The following is a 16,173-nucleotide window of genomic DNA, read 5'->3' on the forward strand; positions in this document are numbered from 1 at the left end:
TTTTTTTTTTTTAATACTAGAACAAGTGTCAGTGAGAACGTGGCAAATAGGGGTCTCTTGTATCCTGATAGAAAAATGAAAAATGGTGCTGGTTATATGGGAAAAAGCATGGAGGCACCTCAAAAAATTTCAAATAGAAAAATATCCATTGAATCAGCAATTCTTTTTCTGGAAATTTAGACAAAACAATTGAAATCAGAATCTCAAATAAATATTAGCATTCCCATGTTCATTGCAGTGCTATTCACAACAGCAAAAATATATGACCAGCAGTTAGCATAATAGCTATGTCGCTGGACTCCCATGTAACAACAGCAAAAATATAGAAGCAACTCAAAGGTCTATCTGCATATGATTGAATAAAGAAAATATGGTGTATACATGAATTAGAGTATATGCAGCCCTAAGGGAGAAAGAAATTCTCCCTCAAGTAACAACATAGATGAAATTTGAGGACATTATAATAAATGAAATAAGCAGTGCAAGATTCCAGTTATGTAAACTACCTAAAACAGTCAAACTCATAAAAGCAAAAAAATATAATGGTGGTTGTGAGGGGATGGTGGAGAGGAGGAAATGAAATGTAGATATTATGATTATGTAACATGAATAAGTTATGTTTTGCCTATAGGTACCACTTCTGTATTATATACTTAAAAATCTATTACCATAATGGTCTTATGTTCAGTGTTTTTTAAAAAATTTTAGAGAGATTTTTGCTATAGGATGTGTGCTCTCACAGGAGAGACAGAGAGAGACAAAGAGACAGAAAACTAGAACTCACCCCCACCCCCAGGTGGGATGGCTACGCTGCAGTCCCTTCTCTGCCATTCTCTTCTTGGGATCTTAGGCATCCATGCACACACTCCCAGTGTAAGTTTTAAGCTGCCAGGTCTGGGACTCAAACCATGGTCAACTACATGGTTGACCAAGTCTAGTAACAGAACCATTACGCTATCTGCTGGTCCCGCATGTTCAATGTTTTTATGAAAAATTTTAAAAAGACAATATTATGAAAATATAAAACAGAATAATCATAATATCCTTAATAACAATTTATGTAAACTTTATTCTCTCTTATTTCAAAAACAGCACAATTTTTACAGATAATAATGTTCCTAAATATTAGAATTATAGCTAAGTCCTTTTATTTTTTAAGCTTATTCCTTTTGTTTTCATTAGTTGTATAAGATCACTAAGAATAGGAGTACTCTTTTAAGTGTTTTTAATCCTCTATGTAACTGTTAGGTTGATGTCTATTAAATTGGTAACTGTATAATTGAATGACAGTGAAAGTCTGACTTGTGAGGAATAGAAAATGGCAGGTAGGTAAGAGTGGATTATGGGAGGTTATTAGAAGAGTTGTATATTCATGAAAATATGTAGTGGAAAATTGCTCTTTCTCTTTGCTTGTTTTTTAGTAGCAAGTTACCTTCTCATTGTGGGAAATAATGTTAATTCTAAAATTAGAAAGTACTGGTTCAATTTGTTTGCATCCCTTAAACTCATGTCACTCAACAAAGGGTACAGGAGAACTAGATGTGAATAACCTTTCTACTGGCAGAAAAAAAAAGACCTGAGGTTGTTGTCTACTTGCATTAACTTATCATGTACTTTAAGGAATATTTCATGAATTTTAAATTAATGGAAAAAAACTCTATTGTTGCTTTGGAAAGTGAACATTGTATGTTTCATTTAAATGTTATGTACTTATTTGTTTTAATTTTTATTTTTGTATATTTAAGGTACTTAAATGTTTCTAACATATAGAAATTTGTATCATGCATTGTTTTAGTTTAGATTAACTTCAACATGCAAATTACCTGTTCATATCATATAAAAATTCCAAGTTCTAAATGGTAGAAAGGTGAATATAAATATAAATTATTTGATATATGGTTTTAAAAGAATTTTATATAAATATGATCATATATGGGAATAGCAGTTAGCGTAAATACGATCATATAATATTAAGATAATTTACATATAATTAATATAAACCCTATCATCAAAAATTTTTTATGCTCGAAAGCAATGATTCCTTCTATTGGTTATTTCAAATTTTAAAATATTACAAATCAGCTTAAAAAGGCAAAACTTTATTAGAAGCTGGAAAATCCAAAATAAATGTTGAATTTGTAAAAGGTTCATATAAATGGGTAACTAAGGAGCCTAAAAATAAGTAGTTTTCTTTCATTTTATTTGCAAGTTTCCACCTTGCTTTATACTTACCCATATACTTGTTTATTTCCCCAATTGATTCCTCTTGAGAACATATTCAAATCACAAGTGCTTGCTCTCAAAGGACTTTAAAAATATTGAGTACCTTGGAGCCAGCAGGTGGTCTGGTGGGTCACACCAGGCACATGTGCTTACCCGCCCAAAATCCCCAAGAGGAGAATGGAGATGAAAGGATTGCAGCATGGCCATTTCCTTTGGGGGATCATTTCTTTCTTTCTCTCTCTTTCTCTTCCTCCCCCACCCCCAGAGAGCACATGAGCCATATGGCAAAAATATCTTAAAAAAAATAGGAGAACTTCAATAATATTGTTATGTCAAGAATAAATTATATGAATACCATTTATAATAGCTGATTGTAAGAGACCACTTTGTCATAAAATTGATTTTGGAATCATTAACCAAGGAAATATATATTTTTAAAGTAACTATTATGGCAAGATATAGACATAAGACTAGTATACTTGTCTATCTTTTGGTCATTTGTTAGAACCTACTGTTAAATACTTTCAATCTATACAAATTACTACCACAGAATATATTTAATTATCTGAGAGCAGCTTTATAAATATTTTTCTCCAAAATCTTTGGAACAAATATTATCAGAGACTTGTGTTTTTTAAAGGCTTTCAGAAATGAGATAAATATGATGCATAGTTTAGTTGAAGTTAAAATGTTAGTCATTGTTTTCTTAGACTGTTCCTATTAATTTTTATAGACAAAGATAAGCCATCATTTTATTAAAAGCAGCAGATAATAAAGATTTATAAAGCTATTATTCTAACATTTTAAATAATAGAACACTATTGAATGTTTTATTCCATAACAGGAAATTTAAATCATAGAAAAAAAAGGACAATTTATTTAAAAATAGCAGTCTGTAAAAGCCTGTGGTAGAAGAAATCTCTAATGGCAGTGTTCTTATACATTGTTAAAATTATAATTGGGACTCTGTTGAATGCTTAAATAAAATTAACTTCAGGGTTTTATAATGGGCATTGATGAAATGGGAGCCTAGTTTAATTAATAACTAGAACATGGTCCCTTCATTTTGTAGGAAACTATTCTTGAAAATTTTTATACAAATTTAAAAAAATTATCCCATACTTTTACAGTTTCACACAGATATTTTATATACCAGATTTCTATTTTATCTATATATGTAATGAAAGTTTTTAGTTGCCCAAACAAGTGAACTCCTTTAAATGAAAGGAGTTAATCAAGGAACTTTTAGGTACTTTATAGAATATATAACTATGGGAGAACACAAACTATTAAATTTCCATAAATGGACCCTCAAGTCGGGACTGGTAATACAATTTTCAGTGTCCAGACCAGAATGATTATGTGTAGCTACTTGTTAAAAAAGCTCGGAAAAATGTGTTGTCAAATATATGAAATATAAAGCTTTTTCCATTATTTGATGGTTTCTCTCAACGTATGTTGTTTCATAGTTACTAGTTTGTTCTAAATAAGATAAAATAAATATGTGAAATACTAGCAAAAAGTTCAACATTACATTATAATTTGTAATGCAATTTTTTTTTTTGGTTACTTTTGCCATAGAGTGCATGCATTCGCCGGAGAGGGACAGAGACAGAGAGAGGGAAAGTAAGAAAGCACACTCAGGGGGAATGGCCATGTCATGGTCATTTCTCCACGTTCCCAGCATGTCCTCTCAAAGTCATAGTCCTTTCTTGATATTCCCAGCATGTTTTCAAATTGCTAGGACTGGGACTTGAACCATGGTCAGCCTTGTGGAAGCCCAATGCTTTAGTCACTATGCCATCTTCTAGCCCCCATCATGTTAATTTTAAATGCAAATACAAGTATTTAATTAGTATCCAAAATCACTGAAATTAGAGTCTTGTATTTTATAGGCTCATATATATGTGTATGTGCTTTGTTTTTGGCAGAAAAATAGAAGTGCTGCACAAAAGCAACTCAATTGTTTTTTATTTTGGTTTTTGTTATGCACACATTCTGTCAATACTCTCTATTTTGATGCACTAGTAAGTAGAGGAAAGACTTAAAGGATAACAAACCATGGATTTCACTATAATTCTTTTCCTTATGTGTTGTCATTTTAGGTGTAAATAGTTAATGAATGCAGGGAAATAAAACCAATAAAAATGAGTGTTTAGTGTTCCTTGGTTGCTTTTTTTGTTTTTGTTTGTTTGTTTGTTTGTTTGTTTTTTGTTGTAGGGCATGGGTAGTCACCAAAAAGATAGAAAGAGACAGAGAGCAAGAAACCATCCCCCAGGAAGGATGACCATGCCACAATCTCTTCTTTTCCATTCTCCTCTCAGGATTTTGAGCACACATGCACACACACCCGATGTGAGTTTTAAGCTATAGGGTCTGGGACTTGAACGACCGTTGAGTCCAGCAACATAACCATTATGCCATCTGCTGGTTTTGCTCTTGTTTTCTTTTTTTTAAAATGCCATTGCTGTCCTTTGTGTTTAAGGCAAGTATCTTGTTCAAATGGGAAATGTGGCCTCCTTAGTCTATTTCTGCTCTCATATGGTTTGTTTTGAGACTTAACAGGCTTACTTTCTCCTCACTTTAAGTCTTTCTCAACTCCCAATCATCTTAGTCCATTGGGATTCTGCTGTTGGGAGCATTGCAAACACTCTATGTGAATGAAGCCAGTGGCAGAAATGCATATTGCAATTATCTCCTCTGCCCACTCACATGCTCCATTGCCTCATTATGCTTCCATTACAAAACACAAGTTCAAAGATAAAATTAATAAGAAATTCAAAATGACTAAAGCAGGGCATCAAATAAGGTGTTGGACCTTCAAAGCGTGAGGCCCTGTGTGATTGCATAGGTCTCATGCACATAAAGTTGGGTGAAGTGATAGAATAGAATTGACCTTATGAGGAAACTCTTGCTCATAGAATCACTAAACATGATAAGTCAGAGCCTAACTTGATTATAGTGGTATTAAGGATGATAGTTCATTGGGACATTTCATTTTTCTCCTCAACTACCACTAATACTCTAACCAAACGGCAGATCCAGACTAGCATTCTATACAGAATCTTGTAGTACCAACCATAGATAATTATAAGGCTTTGTCTTGAAAGCCTTTCCTCCAAGATACTCCCACCAACTCCAGACTTGGTGAAGAGTCAATGCATTATACATAGATTGCCAGAAGAAGTTGTGATGGACTCTGACCCCTCTGGCCTTTTTCATAGTATAGCTACATCCCTAGCTCAGGTTCCTCCATCTAATAGCTGAGATCTCCTAATAACCTTTGCTAAGGCCCTTTTCTCCCACTGTGACTGTGACTCAGAACATTTACAGTCCTCGTCCTTCCTGTTTCTCTTTACCTAGTATCCACCTCTCTCACAAGTCAGGTCATGAAAAAACAGAAGCCTCTAGCTAGGAACATTTTGACAATGAGATGATTCTCTCCCCTTTGTGCTGGACGTCCTTTGATCCTTGCCTGATACCATCTTTGGGGGGAGGGGGGAGGGGAGTAGAAAGCTCAGGACTCAGATCCTTTTTCTTTACTTCTTGTTTTCAGTGTCACAGTAAATGTAGATTTGATTATTACTTTCATTTTGATTTGTTGTCCTAATTGATGACCTCAACACCTGGCAACACAACATATACATTATTTTGTCAAATGTTTACTCAAATTTTTGTTCCTTATTTCTTTGAGATTGTCTTTTTATTACTAAGTTGGGAATGTTCATTATATATTCTTGATACAGCTCTTCAACTAGATAATGTTTTGTAAATATTTTTTTTCACCGTGCGGTTTGAAAGGTGAAAGTTTCCCATAAAGTCAAATGTATAAAGAGTCTGCTTGTTTATAAATCATGTCTAATCTGAGGTTACAAAGTTTTTCTTTTTGAGATTTCTTGTGAAAATTTTATAATTTTATGTTATGTTTCAGCCTAGGAGCCATTTTGAGTTAGCTGATTTTTGTTTTTGTTTTTGTAGTAGTATGAAATAAGGGTTTAAGTTCATTTTGTTCTGATTTAATATTCAATTGTCCCACCATCATTTGCTTAATCTTGTCACATTTTTGAAATTCCATAGAGGATATGTGTGGGACTTTTGCTAGATTCTAAATTTCATTTCTCTATATTCATTGATGTACTCTTTGATGCCAAAATTACCCTGACTTCCTTACTATAACTTTATATTAAGTTTTTAAATCATATCTTGTGTCCTCTAATCTCTGTCTATTTTGGAAATTGTTTTGGCTTTTCTGAATACTTTTATTTGTATTTATTGATAGAAATAACTAAACTGTATAAAAATATTTTAAAAGATTTATTTATAGCAGAGTTATCAGTGATCATGGCCCATGAACACAATCTCTGATAGCCCTGAGAAAGTATTTAGCAGTTCTTTTATTTAGTTCTGAGAAGTTCTTTTATTTAGTTCTGAGAAGGAGATATAAATAAAATTGTAAATTAGCACAGAGAGTTATCATATTAGCCTGGCCCAAAAAAGACAGAACCTCTAGAATCAGGAGCTTACAGGTTATAAGGGGGTTAAACATTCTTGGGTTGAAAGTACAAGTCTTGGTCTCAGAAAGACTGAGTCATCAGAAAAGAATTTCTGAGTTTAACTTTAAAAGAGATTTGAAGACTTTGCTAAAATGTGCATGTGATGCCATCCCAGAGTCAGGATGTAGGGAGCACCTCACAAACCTGGGCCAAAATGTTCTGTATCAGCAAGGTTAACTGCCTCTTAACTGGCATGACTTCTCAGGCCTCCTAGATGGTCAGTTACAGTCTTCACATTTAAACTGTGAATTATCTTGTCTCTATAAAGACAGTCCTCTTGATTCTAATTTAATTGACTCTATGATCAATTGGGTCAAAATTGATGTAGTAACATTAATTATTTATCTATGAATGTAAGGTTTCTCTCCTTTACTTTTTCATTTCATCTTAGTATTATTTTGTAGTATTTTTGTTTATTTATTTTTAGTTTACTTTTGTTTTGTTTGCCATAGGGTGCATATTCTCTTTGGAGAGAGACAGAGAGAGGAAAAGTTAGAAGTCACCCTCAGGGGGGATGACCATTCCATAGTCCATTCTCTATTCTTCTCTTGGGATTTTGGGCACACACATCATGTGCTTGGTGTGATTTTTAAGCCTCTGGGTCTAAGACTCAGATCTTGGTTTGGCGGTGTGGGAATCCAGTGCTTTAACTACCACACAACCTGCTGCCCCCCCATATTGCAGTTTCAAGTATATTGTGACATATACACATTCACAATATTTACTTACTCCTACATATTTTTGTTCTAATATTTTATTATAAATTGCAATTTTTATTTTATTTTTCAAAAATTCACTTTTAATGTACTATTGGTTACAAAATATTGGGAAGGACTAGCAGTATAAGCATCAGGCTTTGTCTCTATGTTTAAAGCAGAATACTCAATAATAAATTTAGCTGCTAGATAACATGATCAGGCAGATAGACTTAGGTGGCCATTGATATTAATGTTGACTTCAGCTTTAAATATTGCTTTATTCGCTTATAAAAATGATTGTTTCAACTTATGCTGATAATTCTTGATGGTATTTTCTTCACTGCATCTTAGCAAATATTTTTAATTTGAAATAGAAACATGGCATCATATTACTTTTTGAAATATTACTTTGGTTAATTAGTTTATACTTCGTGGGAGTTTTAGAATATAATATAATTTTCACCTATAGAGATAACTATTGAATCATTGGAAAAGTCGTGATGCATTTTTTATAGAAAAACAGAAAAAATACATCATGACTTTTCTGACAACCTAATATATGGTTTTTAGATTTGTTTTAGATTTGTGTTTTGTTTTTGAATTTATTCCTTCTCTGATGGATTAGTAATTATTATTTTTTCATCAACACATATTGCTTTTGAATTTTTGTAATTTTTTATTTCAATTTTTATTTTGATTTTGTCATCTGTTATCCATTACGGCATACCCACTATTTTCTAGAGATGGTATGACTTTGAGGTATAAGGGTGGGAAAAAAAAAAAAAAACTCAGGTCAGGTAGGCACATATATTGTTTTACTTTTATGTTAAGGAACCAACAAATCTGAAATTCCAACTGGGAAGATAATATGAAGGAAAAATACAGGCATTGTAATGTATGTAAAAATTATCTGATGCTGACATTTCTATGAAATTTTCCTGAGCAAATAATCATTCATAATAAGTAAGAAATAATAAGTCAAAGTAGGCAGAAAACTCAAATGAAGTTGTCCAAATGAATTTAAGGAGAAGGAAGAAAGTGATATGAGATGAAGCTGGAGAGGTAAGGAGAAAAATAATTTTGTAAACCTCGAAAGCATGTAATAGCAAAAAGATAAACTCTTAAACCCTATACATATTTGAAGTTTTAAATATTTATGAAATTAAAACTTTTTGTCAGTCATTTTATGGTTTATCCATTATATTTTACTTAGACAACTTCCCTCTCCAGATACTTGATTAATTATTCTTCTTTACTTTCGTTAAGCAAATATTTATCATTTTGTGCAAAATGAATGTTTAAATCACATATGCTTAGTGATAGAAACTTGAAAAGAAAATTATTTCTGCTTATTCAAAAAAATAATAGTAACAGATGTGGCTGAATAGCAAAAAAATTGGAAAGGCAGTAATTGAATTTGTCATTATAGCTCACAGTCCACTGTCTTTTATTGTTTATTTGCTTTAAATATTTTTATGTATCAATTACAGATTCTGTTTTTGAGTAAGTTGATCAAAACAAAAATCTGTGGATTCTTCCAGAATCCAAAATAGTTCTCATATTTCTTGTGTAATAGCAATTACCATGAGTATTATAATTCTTATCTTAAATATATCTCCAATTTATATATATGCTTATTAGCTTATGGAGTATGGGAAGTTTTAAGGTTCAGTTTCCTTTTCCCAAAGGTTGTTGTTCTTTTTTTATTTTTAAGATTTTTTTTTTATAGATTCATGTGCTCAGTGGAGACACAGAGAGAGAGACAGCAAGTGAGAAATCACCCCCCCCAAAGGGATGGCCACATCACAGTTTCTTCTTCTCCATTCTTCTCTTGGGGTTTTGGACACACACACACACACACACACACTCACACACACACACACACTCACACACACACACACACACACACACACTCACACACTCACACAGACACCTGGCTTGAGTTCCAAGCCATCAGGTTCAGGACTCGAACCGCGGTCGACCATGTGGGAGGCCAGCGCTTTATCCACTATGCCACCTACTGGCTCAAAAGTTGTCTGTTTTAAAGTTTATCTATTTGTGTGAGTATAGGGAGTAGGCACCCTCATCAGAGTCTTCACACTGCAGCCTTCCTTTCAAGCTTTGGAAGCAAGCCAGGATGGTGTGCACATCTGGTGTGTTCAGTTACACCCAGGACAGAAACCTGGAGTCTTTCCATATGGCTACAGCATTTCATAGCAGCACTTTCACTACTTGAACTGCCATGACTAGCACAAACTTCGATTTATTATCTCCTTCCAGGGGTATTACAACTGAGTGTTAATTTTGCCACTCTCCCGCTAGATCTTCAAATCTAATTTCCATACTGACATCAGATAGAGATTTCTGAATTGCAATTAGATATTATTATTCTCTTGTATTTGTTGTTATTGTTGTTGCCAAAGAGTTCATGCTCTCATGAGAGAGGGAAAAGGAGAAAGCACTTCTCAATGGGTCATGGTCATATCACAATCCTTTCTCCATTTCTTTATCCTGTCATATTTTAGGCACACATGAACACAAACCAGTATGGTTTTCAAGCTTCTGTGGCCAGAATTCAAACCATGTGTTCAGCCATGTGACATCCAGTTCCCTTAATCACCAGACTATGAGGTCTACATTCTCCTTTATTTTTAAAATTAAGCATTTGTTATTATTTTTTGTTTGTTTAATTAACACTTCAACCATTCTAGTCTCTACAATATTTGGGCTCAGGGGCAGTGTCTATCTTGTTTCCCATCATATTCAACAGCTAGAATTTGTAGCTATACTATAAATAATTATCGAAAGAATAAAAACGTGGGACCAGCAGGTGGCATGGTGGTAAAGGACACTGGATTCCTACATGAGTAGACTGTGTTTCAAGTCCCAGACCTAGAGACTTGCTTTCTCATTTTCCCTCTCTCTCTCTGGAAATATTAAAATAATAATAATAAATAAAGTTAAATAAAATAATTTTTTAGAATAACAAAAATTTCATACCATCTTTGGATTTTCATAATTTCCAGAATAAAGAAAAGTTCTTTTAACACAGTATAAACCCCCTTGATCTAGCTCCTGCTCAAATTTCCTGTCTGGTCTTGGATCTTTCTCACAATGTATTTTATGGTTCAGTAATTCAGGACTGTACACATTGTAGTAGTGTTCAAGGATACCTCCTGCCTTTGCTCATGGTTGTGTCTTTACTTGGAGCTAAATCTTCCCTTACCATTTACAAACCTAAACTTGACCATCTGTGGGGATTTCTTGTTTTCTATAATTAGAGTAGTTGGTACCTCATTTGTGCTCCATTTGCATGTGTCTAAGTCACACAGTTTACATTTACTTTGCCAGTTGAACTTATCTTTTAGATCTGACCAAGTTTACACTCACCTATAAGCTTCTATGAAGTCAAAACATCTTTTGTTTCTGTTTTGAATTCTCAGCATCTATTATAATATCTAGCACATTAATATTAATAGATACTTGGAAATTTTAAGTAAACAGAACCAAACAAAAGTTGCATAATAAAATTGACTAGAAAAATAAAATAAACAAGAGAGAAGTAATAATATTTTGATATTTAATCTTTTTGTAGACGTCATTTAGAATATAATTATATATATATGTGTGTGTGTGTGTATATATACATACATATATATATATGTATATATACACTCATAGCATGATAACTGTGATTTAAAATGGGCATCTTAGTATCTAAGGGCTTCAAGGAGACCCATTTAGAAAAAAATGTTTCTTAAATTATTTTCTTTTTGTGAAATGATCAATTCTAATTACTTTTATTGCCGTTCTCTATAAATTCTCTTTACTCCTCTGAGATAATCTTTCTTATCTAAATATGTCAGAAAATGATTCTATAATTAGCTCTCTTATTTGCTCTCTAGAGTCCTATTAAATTTGACAATACAAGAAAAATTAGAGTGAGAATATATTTAAAAACTGAACACTGAAGTCTGGCTAAGAAAAGAGTTTGGTAAATTTTTAAATCTCAGTGTTTTTAAATAGTTTCTGCAGTAAGGCTATTAAGAATTATTATGTGTGTCTTTGGCATTAATTTTTAGCATTATGGGTGTAATTTAGTGATACCCACAAAGACCATTTTTATTCTCTTGCTTACTTTAGTTATTTTTAAAAATGTCTTTTGTCATGTATATAAATGGGAATTTTAAAATGAAATTTGTTGCACAGAAATCTTTCATGATTTTCTATGTGAAGGAGCTCTAGAAACAGTGAGTATGCTGATATAATAAAATAATTCTATCTTAATTCAATGTAATTTATTCTTTTTAAACGTTGGATTGATGGTTAATACTTTATTTTGTTGGTAGGATATTCTTAATAGAACTTACATTAAAATGTCATTTTTTTGTTTGTTTTTTGAGAGGTTTTTGCCATAGGGCGTGTGCGCTCACCAGACAGAGAGAGGCAGAGAGACAGAAAGCGAGAAATCACCCCCCAGGGGGGATGGCCACACCGCAGTCCCTTCTCCTCCATTCTCTTCTTGGGATTTTGGGCACGCACGCACATGCACCCGGCATGAGTTTTAAGCCACTGGGTCTGGGATGTGAACCACGGTCGACTACACGGGAGTCCAGCAACATAGCCATTACGCTAACTGCTGGTCCCTAAAATGTCATTATTGAGGGGCCAGCGGGTTGCACGGTGGTTAAGGCACTGGACTCCAACTTGGCAGACTGCAGTATGAGTCCAAGACCTTGTAGCTTGAAAATTACACACGTTTGCATGCATGACCAAAATCTCAAGAGAAGAATGAAGGAGAATGGAATGTGGTATGGCCATCCCCCTTGGGGGTGTAATTTCTCACTTTCCCTCTCTGTGTCTGTCTCTGCTTCTGGTGAGAACATGCCCTGTGCAAAAACCTAAAAAAAAAAAAAAATTATTGATAATCTTTCAATGCATCTTTAGAATTTGATTTCTTCAGTAATGGTATATTAATGCATATGTATATAATCATCATCATCATAATAAATGCAATGTTTCTCAAACTGCTTAGGCCTACTTATCCCTATTTTTTTCTCTATTTCTTCTGGTAATCAGAAGTTACAAATTTATAATATTTGATGCACTTTGTTTGTTTTTCAGAAGTAAATTCTCCAAGGGAGAAGCAGGAAGAGAGTGTGAAAGCAATAAAAAGTTGTTGCAACTGGGAATTTCAGATTATATATATATATATAAATGTATACACACACATATACACACACACATATGTATTATGTGTGTGGTTACATGTACAGAAAGTGATATTTAATGAGAATACGAAAGGCATTTTCATTATGAAGTTATTTATTAACTATCCTTGTGATTAATAATCCCCAAGTTATATGATAAATTTCCCTCTCAAGTTTCAATAGCCTGATAGAACTTTCAGTAGTGAAACTGAGAAATAGTTGCATAATAAATAAGTTGCACTCTGAAAAACATTGTAGATAAATGATAATGTAGAACCAATATGACTACTGCTTGAAAGTGATAAAAGAGTAAAAGAAGGAAAGCAGGTCAAAAGGGAACAAGGCAAGATAAAAAATTATGACAGCACAAAAGATATTCAGAATTCACTTGGGGAGGAAAGCAAAGTTCTTCTTCACCCTCCTCAGTTCTCTCTCTGGGTCTAAGAATTGGACTGGCATGAGACAGATTAACAAGAGAAAATCTTACATGTTTTATTAAAATTTTTACATGAACATGGCAATTTTTTATGTGAGATAAAAGACCCAAAGAAATAGTCACAACAGAAAACTTTCTTACACCTTTTAGAAAAGAAGTTGTAACTTTGTGAAGAAATGACGTGATAAAGGAATTTGGACTAGGTACAGTTAATTGTGGAGAAGTCACTAGGAGATGTTTGGAGGGAGGGAAGGCAGAACATGGGTGAAATATAATAATTATTTTAGTACATTTATTTGTATAGAGCTATTTCAGCTTGTATTCCAAGTCTTCAGGGTTAAGGTTTTGGTTTTTTTTTTTTCCACAGGACAAGGAGGACATCTTTCCTCCTGAGACCTTTTAAGGCCTCTTTAGGTAAAAAAGAGTAGATCAGGAAAACTTTCCTGCATGTACTATTTCCTTAAGTGCTGTCAACTCCAAATAATCAATATGCCAAAACAGCATATTTTGGGGTAGCACATTCTTAGCTACTTCAGCAAATTATTTATGAATTTTAGATTGTGAAAGTTAAATAATGGTTATATTTTCTGTTTTTACTTATGCCCATGATTAATTTCTAAGAATAGAATATTAGGAGGATTGGAAATGTGATCATCAAAGTTGCTTATGGGAAGTTAATTTTTCTCATTTATATTGTGAATATGTATTTTCAGTAGATTCCTCAGAGCAGCATTTTATTAGAAAAGTAACTGCAAAAACATTTTATAAAGTAGGAATTAAAATTAAGTTTAGTCTAACATTCTAAGAAATTATAAATACAGCAATGTATAACACTATTATGTACATTTCATCTTTACATTAGGAAAATGGAAGGAAGCTGCAAAATATTAGTAGCTACTGTTTTTTATCTTATGCAGAAATACAATTATCTTAGCAATTAAGAAAACTATAAAAATATTGCATATATATATATATATAGTTTTGATTTATTTCTCCTGCTTGGATAAAGTAGAGGATACTGTAGATTTTCATATTCAGATTTTTGTTTGTTTGTTTGTTTTTTGCTATAGGATGCCTGTGCTCACTGGAGAGAAACAAAGGGAGAGAGAGAAAGCATGCCTAGAGGGAAGGCCATGCTACAGTCCCTTCTCCTCATTATCCTCTTCAGATTTTGGGCACACAATGCATACGTGCCTAAAGTATCTTTCAAACTACTAGATCTGGGGTTCAAACTGCTGAGTTGGCCATGTGAGATACAGCTGCCTTAAAATCTCAAATTTTTTTCAAAGCTGAAGAGGTATTAGCTGACAGTGACATAGCTAGTTGTGGCAAGTCCTGACTGAAAATTAGGAAAACGGTCTAGGGATCAAAAGGTGGCCCTGTGGGGACCAGCAGTTACCATAATGGCAATGTCGCTGGACTCTACTGAGGTTTGCATCCTGGACCCGGTGGCTTAAAACTCACGCCAGGCACATGTGCGTGTGTGTCCAAGATCCCAAGAGGAGAATGGAGGAGAAGGGATTGCAGTGTGGTCATCCCTCTGGGGGATGATTTCTCACTTTCTGTCTCTGTCTTCTCTGTCTTTCTGGTAAATGCACGTGCCCTATAGCAAAAACCTCTCCAAAAAAAAAAAAAAAGGTGGCCTTGTTGTAGCACAACTGGACCCACATGGGAGGCCCAGGTGCACAGCCTAGGGCCTCTGGGCATTCTGAAAGCTCATGTGTGTCATGATCCAGGCTGGCTGTAGCTGGAGGTGTCTCTTTCTCTCTCTCAGAAGAAATAAATAAGGAAAAACAAAAATGAAAAATCTATCCCTATAATGCAAGAATTCAGATATTAGTTAACAGACTTACTGAATAAAAACTTATGTACATTAATATAATGACAATACTAGAAATATGTGAAAGTACCTTGGGAACAAAACAGGGTTGAAAAAGATTTTTAGGGAAAGCAGTATCTGAATAGTGACCAGAAGGATGTGAAATAGTTAAACCAGATGAAGGAATGCCTCAGTATTGATAGAAGGAGAAGAAATAGCACAAAACCGCATTATAGATATGAGAAGGACCATAGCAAATGGTGAAGAGCATGATGAAGCTAGGAAGTGGCAAATATTGTCATGTGTGAGATGGCAAGATGATGTAGGAAAGCAGTTTAATTCATCAAAATATGCCAACTGACTACCATATGATAATTTAAATTAGCAAACACTCTTTTTTTTTTTTAAGAGATTTTTTGCTATAGGGCACATATGCTCACTGGAGAGACAGAAAGCAAGAAATCACCCCCAAGGGGAATTGGTCACACCGTAGTCACTTCTCCTCCATTTTCCTCATGGGATTTTGTGCACTCATGCACATGCACCCAGCGTGAGTTTCAAGCCACTGGGTCTAGAACTCGAACTGCAGTCAATCATGTGAGAGTACAGTCATGCAACTATTATGCCATCTGCTGGTTGCTTATCAAACACTCTTATTTATTTATTTATTTATTTATTTTTCTTTCAATTTGTTCATTTATTTTTCTCATTTTATTGATTCACAAAAGATCTTAATTAACCTAATACTTTCAATAGCAAATGCAGTTGATTGATACAAATCTGTGAACACATGTCTGGTTTTAGGTATAAAACTCAGTGAGTAGAATGAATATACTATAAAGTAGCACCTAGCTGAGGCTATATAGCTTATTGCAGCCATTAAATAGATATTTTTAATGTATTTTAATTTCAAGTAAAGCAGTTTTAAGTTTTAATAAATCAAAATTTAAAAAATGTTAAAAATTTGCTTAAGGTTTAAGACCAAGAAAAAGGTTAGGATTCTATTCAAATAGTAGATAGATACTAAATATTCAAAAATCAGATATAGACAAATCTAAAATCTAGTAATAAGTGCACAGTAATTTTTTTTTTTTTGGAGAGGTTTTTGCTATAGGGCACGTGCATTTACCAGAAAGACAGAGAAGACAGAGACAGAAAGTGAGAAATCATCCCCCAGAGGGATGACCACACTGCAATCCCTTCTCCTCCATTCTCCTCTTGGGATCTTGGACAC

This window comes from Tupaia chinensis, unplaced genomic scaffold (genome assembly GCF_000334495.1).
Source record: "Tupaia chinensis unplaced genomic scaffold, TupChi_1.0 Scaffold146395_1, whole genome shotgun sequence".
Lineage (NCBI taxonomy): Eukaryota > Metazoa > Chordata > Mammalia > Scandentia > Tupaiidae > Tupaia > Tupaia belangeri.